Source organism: Engraulis encrasicolus, chromosome 20, assembly GCF_034702125.1.
Source record: "Engraulis encrasicolus isolate BLACKSEA-1 chromosome 20, IST_EnEncr_1.0, whole genome shotgun sequence".
In the NCBI taxonomy this organism is placed as follows: Eukaryota; Metazoa; Chordata; class Actinopteri; order Clupeiformes; family Engraulidae; genus Engraulis; species Engraulis encrasicolus.
Genome location: NC_085876.1, coordinates 39,311,131 through 39,323,744, shown reverse-complemented (window position 1 = coordinate 39,323,744; position 12,614 = coordinate 39,311,131). Strand labels below are relative to the sequence as shown.

At 45.6% G+C, this 12,614-nt stretch overlaps 1 protein-coding gene across 1 annotated transcript in view; it reads right to left on the bottom strand.

The window, feature by feature from the left end:
* Positions 1-12,614, bottom strand: part of LOC134436616 (regulating synaptic membrane exocytosis protein 2-like) — a 165,722-nt gene that overhangs the window by 117,912 nt on the left and 35,196 nt on the right. The gene's annotated exons all lie outside the window — the stretch shown is intronic.

Here is a 12,614-nt window from a genome sequence, read left to right as displayed (position 1 = left end):
CTAAATCGCCTCGACCTTGCCATCCACTTCTATTTTCATCCATGTTGAACAAGAGAAAAAAGCAGACATGTGCATACTGCTGCTCCTGGCGATTTTATTCAGATCAACAACCGTTCAACCATCAAACTCTTTGTCAGGTTTATGTGTGGGGCTCTCATCCTTGCAACTGCAAAGTGTTGGATGTACAGTACACTCACTCTCGACATAATTATCCTTCCATATGGAAGAGAAAGGCAGACTATGACTAGACAGTGAGAGTGCAGCCAACCCTGTACACCTCTAATCTTCTCTGTCTCTCCTTATCATCATCATCATCCTCACAGAACACTCAGCTAACCTCCAAACAGCATCGGCGGTCCGGCAACACATGATGATGCATCAAACAGCCCCACAACAACTAAGAAGAAATGCTGACAAAATGCTTTCTTTCAAAGGACACTTGTCAGGAGTCAGGACGGAGGTGATCCATTGCAAAGAGAGTTTGTTGACAGAGTCCGTTGACAGATGCTGACCTTATTTGCAGTGGACTTTTGCCCAAGTACCTCGTATGACCTTCTCCTGCCATACTTTGACCCTTATGCCTGGAGCTGTTTAGCATCCATTCCACGAAAATATAAGTATGGGGTCCCATATGAAACAGATATACTATAAAACACTCACATTGCCTAGTTTTATAGTAGTTAATACACCACGCTCTTCCGTGTGGTGCATCTCCAATTGAATAATCGTAGAAGGTGTAAAGGTGGATCGCCCTCAATTTCTTCTTCTTACAGACAAACGTTTCAGCTGTTGCCTTCATCAGTGTCTTGATCCCCCTTCTCACGTGCCTATACAAGCTTTATAAAATCTTATATAAGAAATGAGCCACTTTCGTAGCACGGACCATACAAGCACTCACATGCATTCCATGTACTTTGTAAAATGGAATTGTACAGTTTACAGTGTATGGGACGGCGTGTATCTGCCTTTCTTGCACATGAGGAAAAGGAGGAATATATAACAGTTGTATAGTCCATATAGGCATTGTTTTGTGAGTTTTATATACATCTTTTACATATGGGTATGGATACAAATATGGACAGTCACAAGCTGCTGTGTACACAAGCAGCAAGAATACAACAATAAAAAAATATACATAACATAAGAGACATCCAACATTCGCCTCACTAATGCTATGACGGACAAAGACCTGATTTTGAGTAAGAATGTGAGAAATACAATACTTTCCCCTTTGGTACGGGACTATTTACCATGGACAGACACATGGACAGACACAAACACAAACAAAATAAATGGTACACAAATTGACATCTACGTTCAATCTCCCTAACGCTATGCCCGACCTAGCCTCTCAAATTCTGTCAAAATGTCAGAAATCCAAACTTCACTGTCAAAGAAAAAATACCCCAGGGGAAAAGGGTCAGGTACTGTGCTGCTGTACAGTGCAGTATACTGTGCTGTACCGTATCAACTTGCAGCAAGTGGAGCGGACCATGCGAAACAGAGCTGTCTGCTACAGTAGCCGACCCTGCCCTGCCCTGCCCTGCCCTGCCTTGCGCTGCCCTGTGCTGTGCTGTGCTGTGCTGATGTGTAATGGAGCAGGTAGTCAGTCATGGCTAATGACTGCCAGCCCAGCGTTTGCCACAGCTTTTAATTGAATGCTTTCCAGACAGTGCCGCCGAGCAATGGCTGTACGTTGTACACTCAACGGACACGGAACGGTTCAGGAGTTTTGAAATGCTTTCAACTGTTGACTTGGCAAATGGAAAAAAACAACAACAACAACAACAACACAATTATTTCCTGGTTGAAATGAGCTATCAGAAGCCTATTCTCAACATAATTTGTCACCTCTGATTTCTGGATTGGCTATTTAAACCAGGAAATCCACTTTTTGGTTGCAAAATTCAACAGTTGACAATGCTTCAAATCGTGAATGAAAGGGAACCTTGGTGTCCAGCTAACCAGCCATCCAGATGTTTCTTTGGGGTCAAAGGATCTGTAAAAAGGAAATTCTATGAAACGTACTAGTGATTCAATGGCTATACTAATATTGTATGAATATTGTCAGTAAGTCTCCCAGATAATATAATGTATTATAAAAGATCTAGTCGCAACTTAAATGATAAAATCTATCTATTTAGAACATATGGATTTAAAAAATGTTTTTGATTAAATAATGATATAAGTGGAGATACAGCAACGACAGCAACGTTTTTGTATGGGTGGGATAGTGGAGGCTAAAGTGGTGATGGTGGTTTAGGGGTGCGTCCTGCCAGTCTACTGCTACAGATCAATCAATCAATCAATCAATCAATCAAATCAATCAAAAATATTTATATAGCACATTATCATACATAAATGTCATTCAATGTGCTTAAAGCGATGGTTCGGAGTAGAATCACCCTAATGCCATTTGAACCGTGACACCCATCCACCTTTACACCCGAAGTGTTTTCTGCCGCAGGCTTACATCAACAGAGTTGCCGTGTTATTCGATGTTTATTCCGGTTAGCTTGACTCAAGCGCATATGGATACTGGGCACCGTCTCCAAACTTTCCCCACAAAAATAACATGTCATGACACCAAACTTCTGCAGTAGCACAAATATGGTCTGTACTCACGAAACGAAGCATTTGGAAGTTTGGAAATAGTCCAGGAGTTTATTATTATCAACACAAGCCGAATAGCTTCTCTGCTGCTAAAGCTGCGCCAACGTTACTTCCGTCATCTAAGACAAGCATGTAAGAGTCCTCAACGAAGCTCATAATATGCACAATGAAAAGTGAATTCAGCATCAGTATTGATAACGAAAATCCTTGTCTAATTGATAGTAGGTAAGATTTGAAATATATTTTAAGTATTGCCTTGAAAATATAAGCCTTAATCACAATTCAGTGAAAACTTTTTTAACACTCTCGTCTGGAAGTTTGTTGAAGACTTTTACGGGCTTGTCTCATATGACGGAAGTAACGTTGGCACAGCTTTAGCAGCAGAGAAGCTATTCAGCTTGTGTTGATAATACTAAACTCCTGGACTATTTCCAAACTTCCAAATGCTTCGTTTCGTGAGTACAGACCATATTTGTGCTACTGCAGAAGTTTGGTGTAATGACATGTTATTTTTGTGGGGAAAGTTTGGAGACGGTGCCCAGTATCCATATGCGCTTGAGTCAAGCTAACCGGAATAAACATCGAATAACACGGCAACTCTGTTGATGTAAGTCTGCGGCAGAAAACACTTCGGGTGTAAAGGTGGATGGGTGTCACGGTTCAAATGGCATTAGGGTGATTCTACTCCGAACCATCGCTTTAAGAAAAGAGGAAAGAGAAGAAAAAAAAACGATTGTGTCATAGATAGTGTGTAATTAACTAACTATCACCAAAGGCAGATGAGAATAAAGCTGTTTTTAATTTCCTTTTAAAACAAGACCCTGTTGGGGCAGTTCTTATTTGGACAGGAAGTTGGCTCCAGCATTTTGCAGCATTATATATATTGGTAACGCTTTACTTTACGGTACAGTATTTACTGTGTACTTTCTACGTAACAACAGGGTAACACACAGAATTTACATGGTATCTAACGGGTAAAAAGGGGGTAATTACAAATGTAAATACTATGCAATACACATATCTCAAGAATTACTATGAAACTACAGCGTATTTTCTAACCATCTTATCATCAAACTTCTCTCTGTTACCCTGTTGTTTCTCAATTAATGGTATTTACTTTGTAATTACCCCCTTTTTACCCATTAGATACCATGTAACTTTGATCTGTTACCCTGTTGTTACCCAGTACACAGTAATTACATAGGGTAACTTAACGGTACCGTAAAGTAAAGCGTTACCTATATATTATATCTACTGTAGCCATCCTTCCTTCCCATGCATCCATCCATCCATTCCTGCTGTCCCTGCTCCTTGAGGAGAAAGGACCCGCCCCTCGTGCTGCCAAATATACTGACGCTAATCCGTCCTTTGCACCGCACCGCACCGTCCCCTTTTTCCCAAGCCCTGGCTGGCCACAACACACACACACACACACACACACACACACACACACACACACACACACATAAACACACACACACACACACAACCTGACTTCCGCAAAGCTGATTTGCGCCGAGCTAGCCAAGAAGCCAAGCCAAGCAGCCAGGAGGACAACAACGACGTCCCCCAGCTAATACACACACCTAAACACACACACACACACACACACACACACACACACACACACACACACACACACACACACACACACACACACACACACACACACACACACACACACACACACACACAAATACACAAATACATGGACACAAACACACCCAGTCAAATGCACACACGTACACACATACACACACACTCACAAAACAAATGCATGCCAGAAACACACACACACACACACACACACACACACACACACACACACACACACACACACACACACACACACACACACACACACACACACACACACACACACACACCTCTTCCACACCCAGCAGCTCACATGACTGGGCCAAGTCCCCTCAGGGGAGACAGAGCACCAAACACAGTAAGACAAAACCACAGTGGCCACCAAAAACCTCTCTCTCCCTCCCTCTCTCTCCCTCTATCTCTCTCTCTCTCTTTCTATCCCTCTCTCTCTCTCTCCCCCTCTCTCTCTCTCTCTCTCTCTCTCTCTCTCTCTCTCCCTCTCCGACCATCTCCTACACCAGTGTTTCCCAACCTTTTTTGTCTTGGGGACCCCCTAAGCCATTTCGTTGTGCCATAAGTACTCTCTAACTAAAGTTCTACATTGATTTCTCTATCCCAATGTGACTATGCTACATACATTTGCTAAAATTACATTTTTCCAAGTACAGTGTGCTCGCGTACCCCTTGTGGTACACGTACCCCTGGTTGGGAAACGCTGTCCTACACAACCTGCGCTTGCCTTGCAACATCGCAAGCTAGCCGTGAAGAGAGAGAGAGCGAGAGGGGAGTTGCTGCTTGGGAATAATGAGCTTACCTTTATGCTTGTAAGCCTGCTCAAACACTCTGCCCTACATGGTCCACACATCACCACCACCGGCCGGCTAGCTGCTAGCTGCTGCTGCTGCTGCTAGGGCTGCTGCTCCCCTTGAGGTGATGCCCGGTCCCGGGGCAGTTGAGGATGGCAGTGGCTACTGCTGCTGACTGTTCCCGGCACACTCCTCCAGCCTGGGCAATGCCAACTCCAACTCCAATGCCAACGCAAACAATGCTCCCGCTTCCCGCTTGGTTTGCCCCGACAACAACAACACCACAACACAAGCCCTTGTTGTCACAAGCCCTCCGTTGCCACTTCCACAGCCGCCGCCACTTCCACCGAGCTACACCCCCCGACACCGGCAGGGAGTTCCTCTCATGCCACGGTGGCCACTGCCAGGTGCCTGGTTGGTGGGTTGCCTGGTTGGGTGCAGTTGGTGTTGGGTTTAAGTAGCGATGGTCAGACAAGGGGGAGAAAATTAGAAAACCAGATGGGAGTCTAATACCCCACGCTTGCTTGCTTGCTTGCTTACAGTAACACCCCTCTGGGCCCCCTACCCCAAAACAAAAAGTTGATACTCCGAGATTAAATTGGATTAAATGACAGAGAAGCCTTGCAAGCTAACAGTAACAGTAGCAGAAGTGAGGGGAGGGGGGGGGGTTGGGAGGTCGGTGAGGGAGGGGGGTGGGGTAGGGCTGAGGGGGGGGTGAGGGAAGACTGCGAGACTGCAGAAAACGCAAAGCACGGCCGTGGCAAGAGAATAAACGAAGCGGTGAAACAACCAGCCCCCTTGTTTAAGCCCGGACGCCGGTAATCCAGGAACGTATAATCCAAGTGCGGAAAAGAAGCCAAAAACTAAATCCATGGATTCATGGCACCGAAAAAAACAGAGGGCAGAGGAAAAAAGCAGCGTTATTTGTTGTCCTCCTCCTTTTCCCTTTTGGTTCGCACGGCACACAGAACGACGCACGGGGAGTTGCAGCAGCCGCCTTGGCCGGTTCACTTGGTTTATTAAAGACCTGTTCTCGCGTCGCTCTAAGGAGGTGGGAGCATGCGAGACTTTAAACCTATCGCGGCCAGTAAGCCGTGACAGACTGGCCCCTTTCCCAATCAGATTGCAGCGGGAGATAAGCTTGTCAGAGATCACATCACTGCTCTTGGTTTCCTGTGGCCCGACATCATGAACACATGAGAGAGAGAGAGAGAGAGAGAGAGAGAGAGAGAGAGAGAGAGAGAGAGAGAGAGAGGCACAGAGACAGAGGCAGAGGCAGAGGCAGACAGAGAGAAAGCACTTGTTTGGAGGTGAGACAGGAAATTAAGATGTCTGTAGCAGGCGTGTTTAGTGCACAGTCAGGAAAGATTCAATATCTTCCATCTTAATAGCCTATAAAGACTTTAGAGTTTGGATTTTCTTTTTAACTAAAATTAATTCCAAAATTGAATATGAAAGTATCCGGACGCTGTATATGAATGCTTTCATTTTTATCTACTGAGATATTTCAGCAAATGTAAAACACGTTGCGTAGGCAATATCACATATATTAGACAGATAGAGAAGCAGTATGTCTAAATAACGAGAGAAGGTGGGCAAAAAAAACACAAAATCGGATCAAGAGTGACTGAGTCCTCTTGGGTCAGGCAGCCTTCCTTTGTCCTATATCCCACAGAGCAGCACCACGTCAGCTCCACAACGTCCAGGCCACGTCCTGGCATCTCACACACTGCCGGGCCAGGAAGCTGACGTGACGCACACGTCCTCCCTCCCTCCTTGCCTCCCTCCCCTACCAGCCAACGTACAGTATCTCCAAAGACAGTCAGCCACCACACCCACTACCCACAACCCCCCTCATACCTCATCTCACCAGTCACCACCTGTCACAACAGAGGGCCTAGACAGACAGACAGCCAGGAAGACAGACAGGAAGGCAGGCGGACAGGGAGACAGACATGTTCTGGAGGAGCAGATTGCTCCCTTAGTATGGAAGCCACAGCCCTCTGCCAGAGCCCACAGACAGACAGACAGACAGACGTACAGACAGACAGACAGGAAAGCAGACGTACAGACAGACAGGAAAGCAGACGTACAGACAGGCAGACAGACAGGCAGACAGAAGGATGTTGCTCCATTTATAGTAGAATAGTGATCCCAACCCCCCCTCACATCTCTCTCTCTCTCTCTCTCTCTCTCTCTCTCTCTCTCTCTGTCACCACCTTTCACAAGAGACAACCGGGCAGACAGACAGGCTGCTATGAAGGAGCATGATGCTCCCTTAGTATGGAAGCCACAGCCCACCCTCACACACATCTCTGCCTGAGCCCACCTGGCACAAGAAAGATGCAGACAGACAGGTACACAGACAGGCTGGTAGAGCAATCAGGTACGGAGACAGACAGCTTATGGAGGAGCAGGATGCACCAGGGCTCTAAATTAACACCAGCCAACTGGCCAAAAGCTGGTGAAATTTCAGTTTGGCTAGTAGAAAAAGACCAACTTACTAGCCGATTTGGCCCATTAGTGACTGGGTGTTTGGATAGTAAAATTAGCCAAAAAGTTCATTTAGAGTCCTGTCCCTTAGTATGGAGGTCCCTTACAGTAGCTACAGACAAAGACAGGAGGACACCGCGGCTTTAGAGGAGGGTAGACACACACTACACTGGAGACTTGCTTTCTTGTCGCTTCTCTCTCTCTCTCATTTTCTCTCTCTCTGAGAAGACAGAGAGAGAGAGAGAGAGAGAGAGAGAGAGAGAGAGAGAGAGGGAGAGAGAGAGAGTCAGCCCCTCCAGAGGCGGCTGTGTGAGCTTGCGAAGAGGAAGAGCAGCAGCTCCCTGTACCCAGTGGAGGAAAGAGGCTTATCAAATTGAGCTAATTAAGACTGTGACAACACGGGAGGATGGAGGGAGGGAGGGAGAGAGAGAGAGAGCAAGAAAGAGAGAGAGAGAGAGAGAGAGAGTGAGAGAGAGAAGGAGAAGAAGGGTAAAGGGGAGGGAGAGAAAGGGAAAGGGAGAGGGAGGGAAAGAGGCGGGGGGGAGGGGGGGGGCGTGTTGCAGAAGCACTTCGGGAGGGAGGGATAGAGGTAAGGAGGGAGGGAGGGAGGGAGAGAGAGGGGGATACAGAGAGGAAGTAAGAGAGGCGCGGCAGCGCTAATACAGGTTCCTAGTCAGGACAGTGACAACATGGCTGTGGGAAAGTTTTCAGCAAACAGGCCAACTGGACCACTAATACATGAGGACTACAGCGCACCAAAACAGTGACCAAAACTTAAGCTTAAAAAAGAATTATATAGAGAATTAATAAAGAATTCCACCTGCACCAGCCTTCTCCCGTCTCACTCTGCCTCTCTTAGGTGCTGATTACACGTATGTGGAAAATGCAGATACTTTTATCCATTTACGTATAGTAGATTCTAAACACGACATGTGTATAAAAATAAAAACTCCATTCGTGCTAAGCCCCCCACATTTGGGCTTGCATGACCACAAGGACCCCGGTTCGAGTCCGGCCGGGGTCATTTCCCAATCCCACCCCGTCTCTCTGTCCCACTCGCTTCCTGTCACCAACTCAGACTATCCTATCAAATAAAGGCATAAAAGCCCCTAAAAATATATTTTTTAAAAAACAAACAAACAAAAAAACCTCCATTTGTCACAGGTGCATATTTTTAAAACCAGAGTTTTGAAATGTGCATTCTAAAACTCTGTTTACGTGAGACCAAAACCAATGCGTTTTCAAAATCATCCATATACGTTTAAACAGCTTCTTAGACAAGCGACAAGCCCTCGAGGCACAGCGGAGCGAGAGAGAGAGAGGGACATCCGATGTTTTCTCATCATCTTAAATGTTTAACAAGTGCCGGTGGCGCTCAAAAAAGAAGGCAGGGGGATCAGGTTCACAACATGGCAGCCACAGCACACGCAGCACAGCACAGGACAGCTCAGGGGCACGGCAGGCTGACAGGCTGACAGCAGGCGTTGTGACAATTTCTGTAAATTCTCCTATAGCTGTCTTCTTTATAAGACTTTGCATGGCCTGGCGCCACCTTGTTTACAGGATTTTATAAAATATCGTCAAACACGAGTAACTCGAGCAGTGGTCAATAAAGATGTAGAGATTCCTTTCAGGAAAACCTCTTTCAGTCAAAATGCATTATCTACTAAAGGCGGCATATTATGGAACTCTATTCCTCTGCATATAAGGGAATGTCCCTCTATAGCCACCTTTAAGATGGAGTATAAAAAGTGGCTTCGAGCCCAACAAACATGTTCACACTGATGGTCTGAGCCTCTACACAGCGTACACGCACACACGCACACACACACTCACATAACACATGGCCCTATTTTTTGGGACCTTTTTCTTTTCTCTTTTCCTTTTATTTACATGCATGCCTTTTGCTTCTGTAGTGGGTTTTATTTCTTTTGTTACTAACAGTCTGTTTTATCTTAAAGTCTATTGCTTGTAAACATCTAGCCTGCCTATTGGACACCAGATGGAAATTAGCCCATGGGCTACAATCTGGTATGTTTACATATATGTACATGTATGTATATGTTCATTAATGTGCAATGTCCTGAACAAATAATGTAAAGTAAAGTAAAGTGTTAGAAAGGTGAAGTTGGTGGAGGGGAGAGGTGAGGGGTTGGAATGGGGGGGTGCATTGCCTGCCCACCTGTACAGCAGACATTGGACAGTGAGAGTAGGTGCTCTCTCTCTCTCTCTCTCTCTCTCTCTCTCTCTCTCCCTCTCTCTCTCTCTCTCTTCCTCTAGCCCTCTCTTTACCCCACTCTCTCTTTTGCTCTCCCCTCTTCTTTCTACTCCTCTCTCTCTCTCTCTTCCTCTCACTTCTTTCCCTCCTTCTGCCTCTTGCTAAAAGCGTCAGGGGTTGGCCAGAGGACAGGGAGCCACGTCTGCCACTGGGCTGTAAACTCCGACAGCAGCAGCAGCAGCAGCAGCACAGTGTTTCTCAAAGTGGGGCAGAAGCCCCCCTAGGGGGGCGTGGAGGTATTGGAGGGGGGGCGCGTGAAGTCAGAAGGTTTTTGTTTTTTAATACTTTTCTGCTTTGCCATTAAGTCAACACAGTCACTTTACAATCATAATACATTCATTCATTTAGTCACTAATATTTAGAGAACATCATAGGCCATATATGTGTATATTAGGCTCTAATAAACTTTACGAAAGCCTACTTATTTGTATTTTCGAAACCATTTTGCTCGAGGGGGGCGCAGACAGACACCCTTCCTCTGAAGGGGGGAATGGCAGGAAAAGTTTGAGAAACACTGCAGCAGTAGCAGCAGCAGCAGCAGCTAGGCTACTGTATACTAGCTAACCAGCTAACCCCCACATCCACATCCACACCCAGGTCCGTTGACAGCGTGGGCCAGGAGGACCAGGACAAAGCCACCTGAAAGGGCCCCCCCACCCCATATACATACCGGTATAATGGAATGAAAACCCAATTCTGCCAACACATGCTCAGCTCTGCTCCACAGTCAAAACAAACACACATGGGACACCCGTGCCACCTGCCACGGGCCGAGCAACACCTCAGGAATGGATAGTTCAATGTCAAAGAGGTCCTTGCCACTCGCTGTGGCTGTGTGTTCATGCAGTATTCTTCATACTGAGCACCCCCACAGTTATTTAACATTCCACATTTCACAGGCCATCCTGTGATATTAATTTCACTGTCCAAAGCTCTGTGCTGTTCTATAGTCCTTAAGAGTCTATAATATATATAATCTATATAATATATATTATATGAGTCTATAATATATATAATCTATATTATATATTATCTGTAATATATTTCCTACAGTAGTATCATGGTTTGATATTTCACAAGTCATTCGTTAATTATAATGTCAAATGTCAAATAATGTCAAAGTCCTTGCTAATGACAAAGTCAGTATTAGTACTTGGCTCTGTAACATTCCACAGGCCACAGAGTATTCTTACATGCACACTTATAGAAGCATCACTCTCTCTGATATTTTCACTAGCTATTTCGTGAGTGTAATGTTTGCTCAAGTCCATTAGAGTGGGACAACCAGATATTATTTCACAATAAACGCTCTAATCCACTACGTGTGCATCAAGGACATGCATTGGTTATGAAGGCGATGCTGCCTTTACCATTAAAAATGTAGTCCGTCTAATTAATACATTAATACGCTAACTATCAAATGACAAAAAGCGCCACCTGGGACAATGCATCAACTAGTGAAATGTGCTGTATTTTACCATTGCTATTTTGTGCTACATGTGTGTTACATGACAATAACCAATGTAATTTAAAACACCTGTGTGCAAAGATAATATATGATTCTTCTATAAAAAATATTTAATGTGTACCACAAAAACAAAGTACAACATTGTAAACGACAATGGAGTTTATCAGGCTTTGCATAACCGTTTGAGTATGTGTGTGCATGTGTGTGTGTGTCTTTCTGTGTCTTTCTGGGCACGTTCAGGCCGAAAGAGATGGTGCCCCTTCCTGTACCAAATCTCCAAAGGGCTGGCGTGTTCACACTACAAGTCTGAGCACTCAGGAACAGTATCTGAACCGAAACGTTGGTGTCTGACTCTGAATCACCCTGGCAGGGCACCCTGACAGACCTTCACAGACGGGGCCATGAGTGACAACAGAAAATCACAGACAGGGCCTGACTACAGACAGCCACAGGCATGGGCAGACTACAGACATCTACAGGAAGCTTCACACAGGGCCTGTGTTCAGGCCGACCAGAACGGTGACGGTGCCAGTTACCGTGCCAGTTACCGTACCAGTTACTATGCTTGGAACTAAAGGGCCTACCTGCGAACCTCCCGCATTCATACCGGGCTCTGATGTTCACGTTGTTGTCATATATCGCATACCAACTTTACGGTTCATGCACGCGCAGAATTGTGACGTGAACACGCCATCCGGTTCAAGATTATATGTGCCTGAATGGAACGGCCACCGGCACAGTTCTCTGTCTGTCTGAATGTGCCTAGAACAGGACCGGACTACAGACATCCATAGACAGACAGGACCCAACTACACTACAGCACTGACAGCCACAGACAGGGCCCCTCAGATACAGCCACAGACAGGACACAAGTACAGACAGCTTTATAGCAGATCAGCAACACTCACTAGGGGATTGAGCTACACTAGGAAAGGATGAGGGGAGAGAGAGAGAGCGAGAGAGAGAGAGAGAGAGAGAGAGAGAGAGAGAGAGAGAGAGAGACAGAGAGACAGAGAGAGAGAGAGAGAGAGAGAGAGAGAGAGAGAGACAGAGAGACAGAGAGAGAGAGAGAGGAGGAAAACTAGAACTGAAACAAAGGGCAAGGGGTCAAGGGTTCAGGTTCAAGAGCAATGTATTTGCTACACACTGGGCAAAGACACTATCAAACTAAAGAGTTACCAGGCTCTCCGCCGGATCTTCTTTCTGTAAGACAATAGGAGACGGATGATCAGAATGAATGAATCGCCTCAACTCTCCACTACACCACAACAAAGAAGAACAAAATCAATTGAACAGGTCTCTGAGGAATTCCCACTCACAACACAACCGTACTACTTACACCTTCTAAGGCAACATCAAA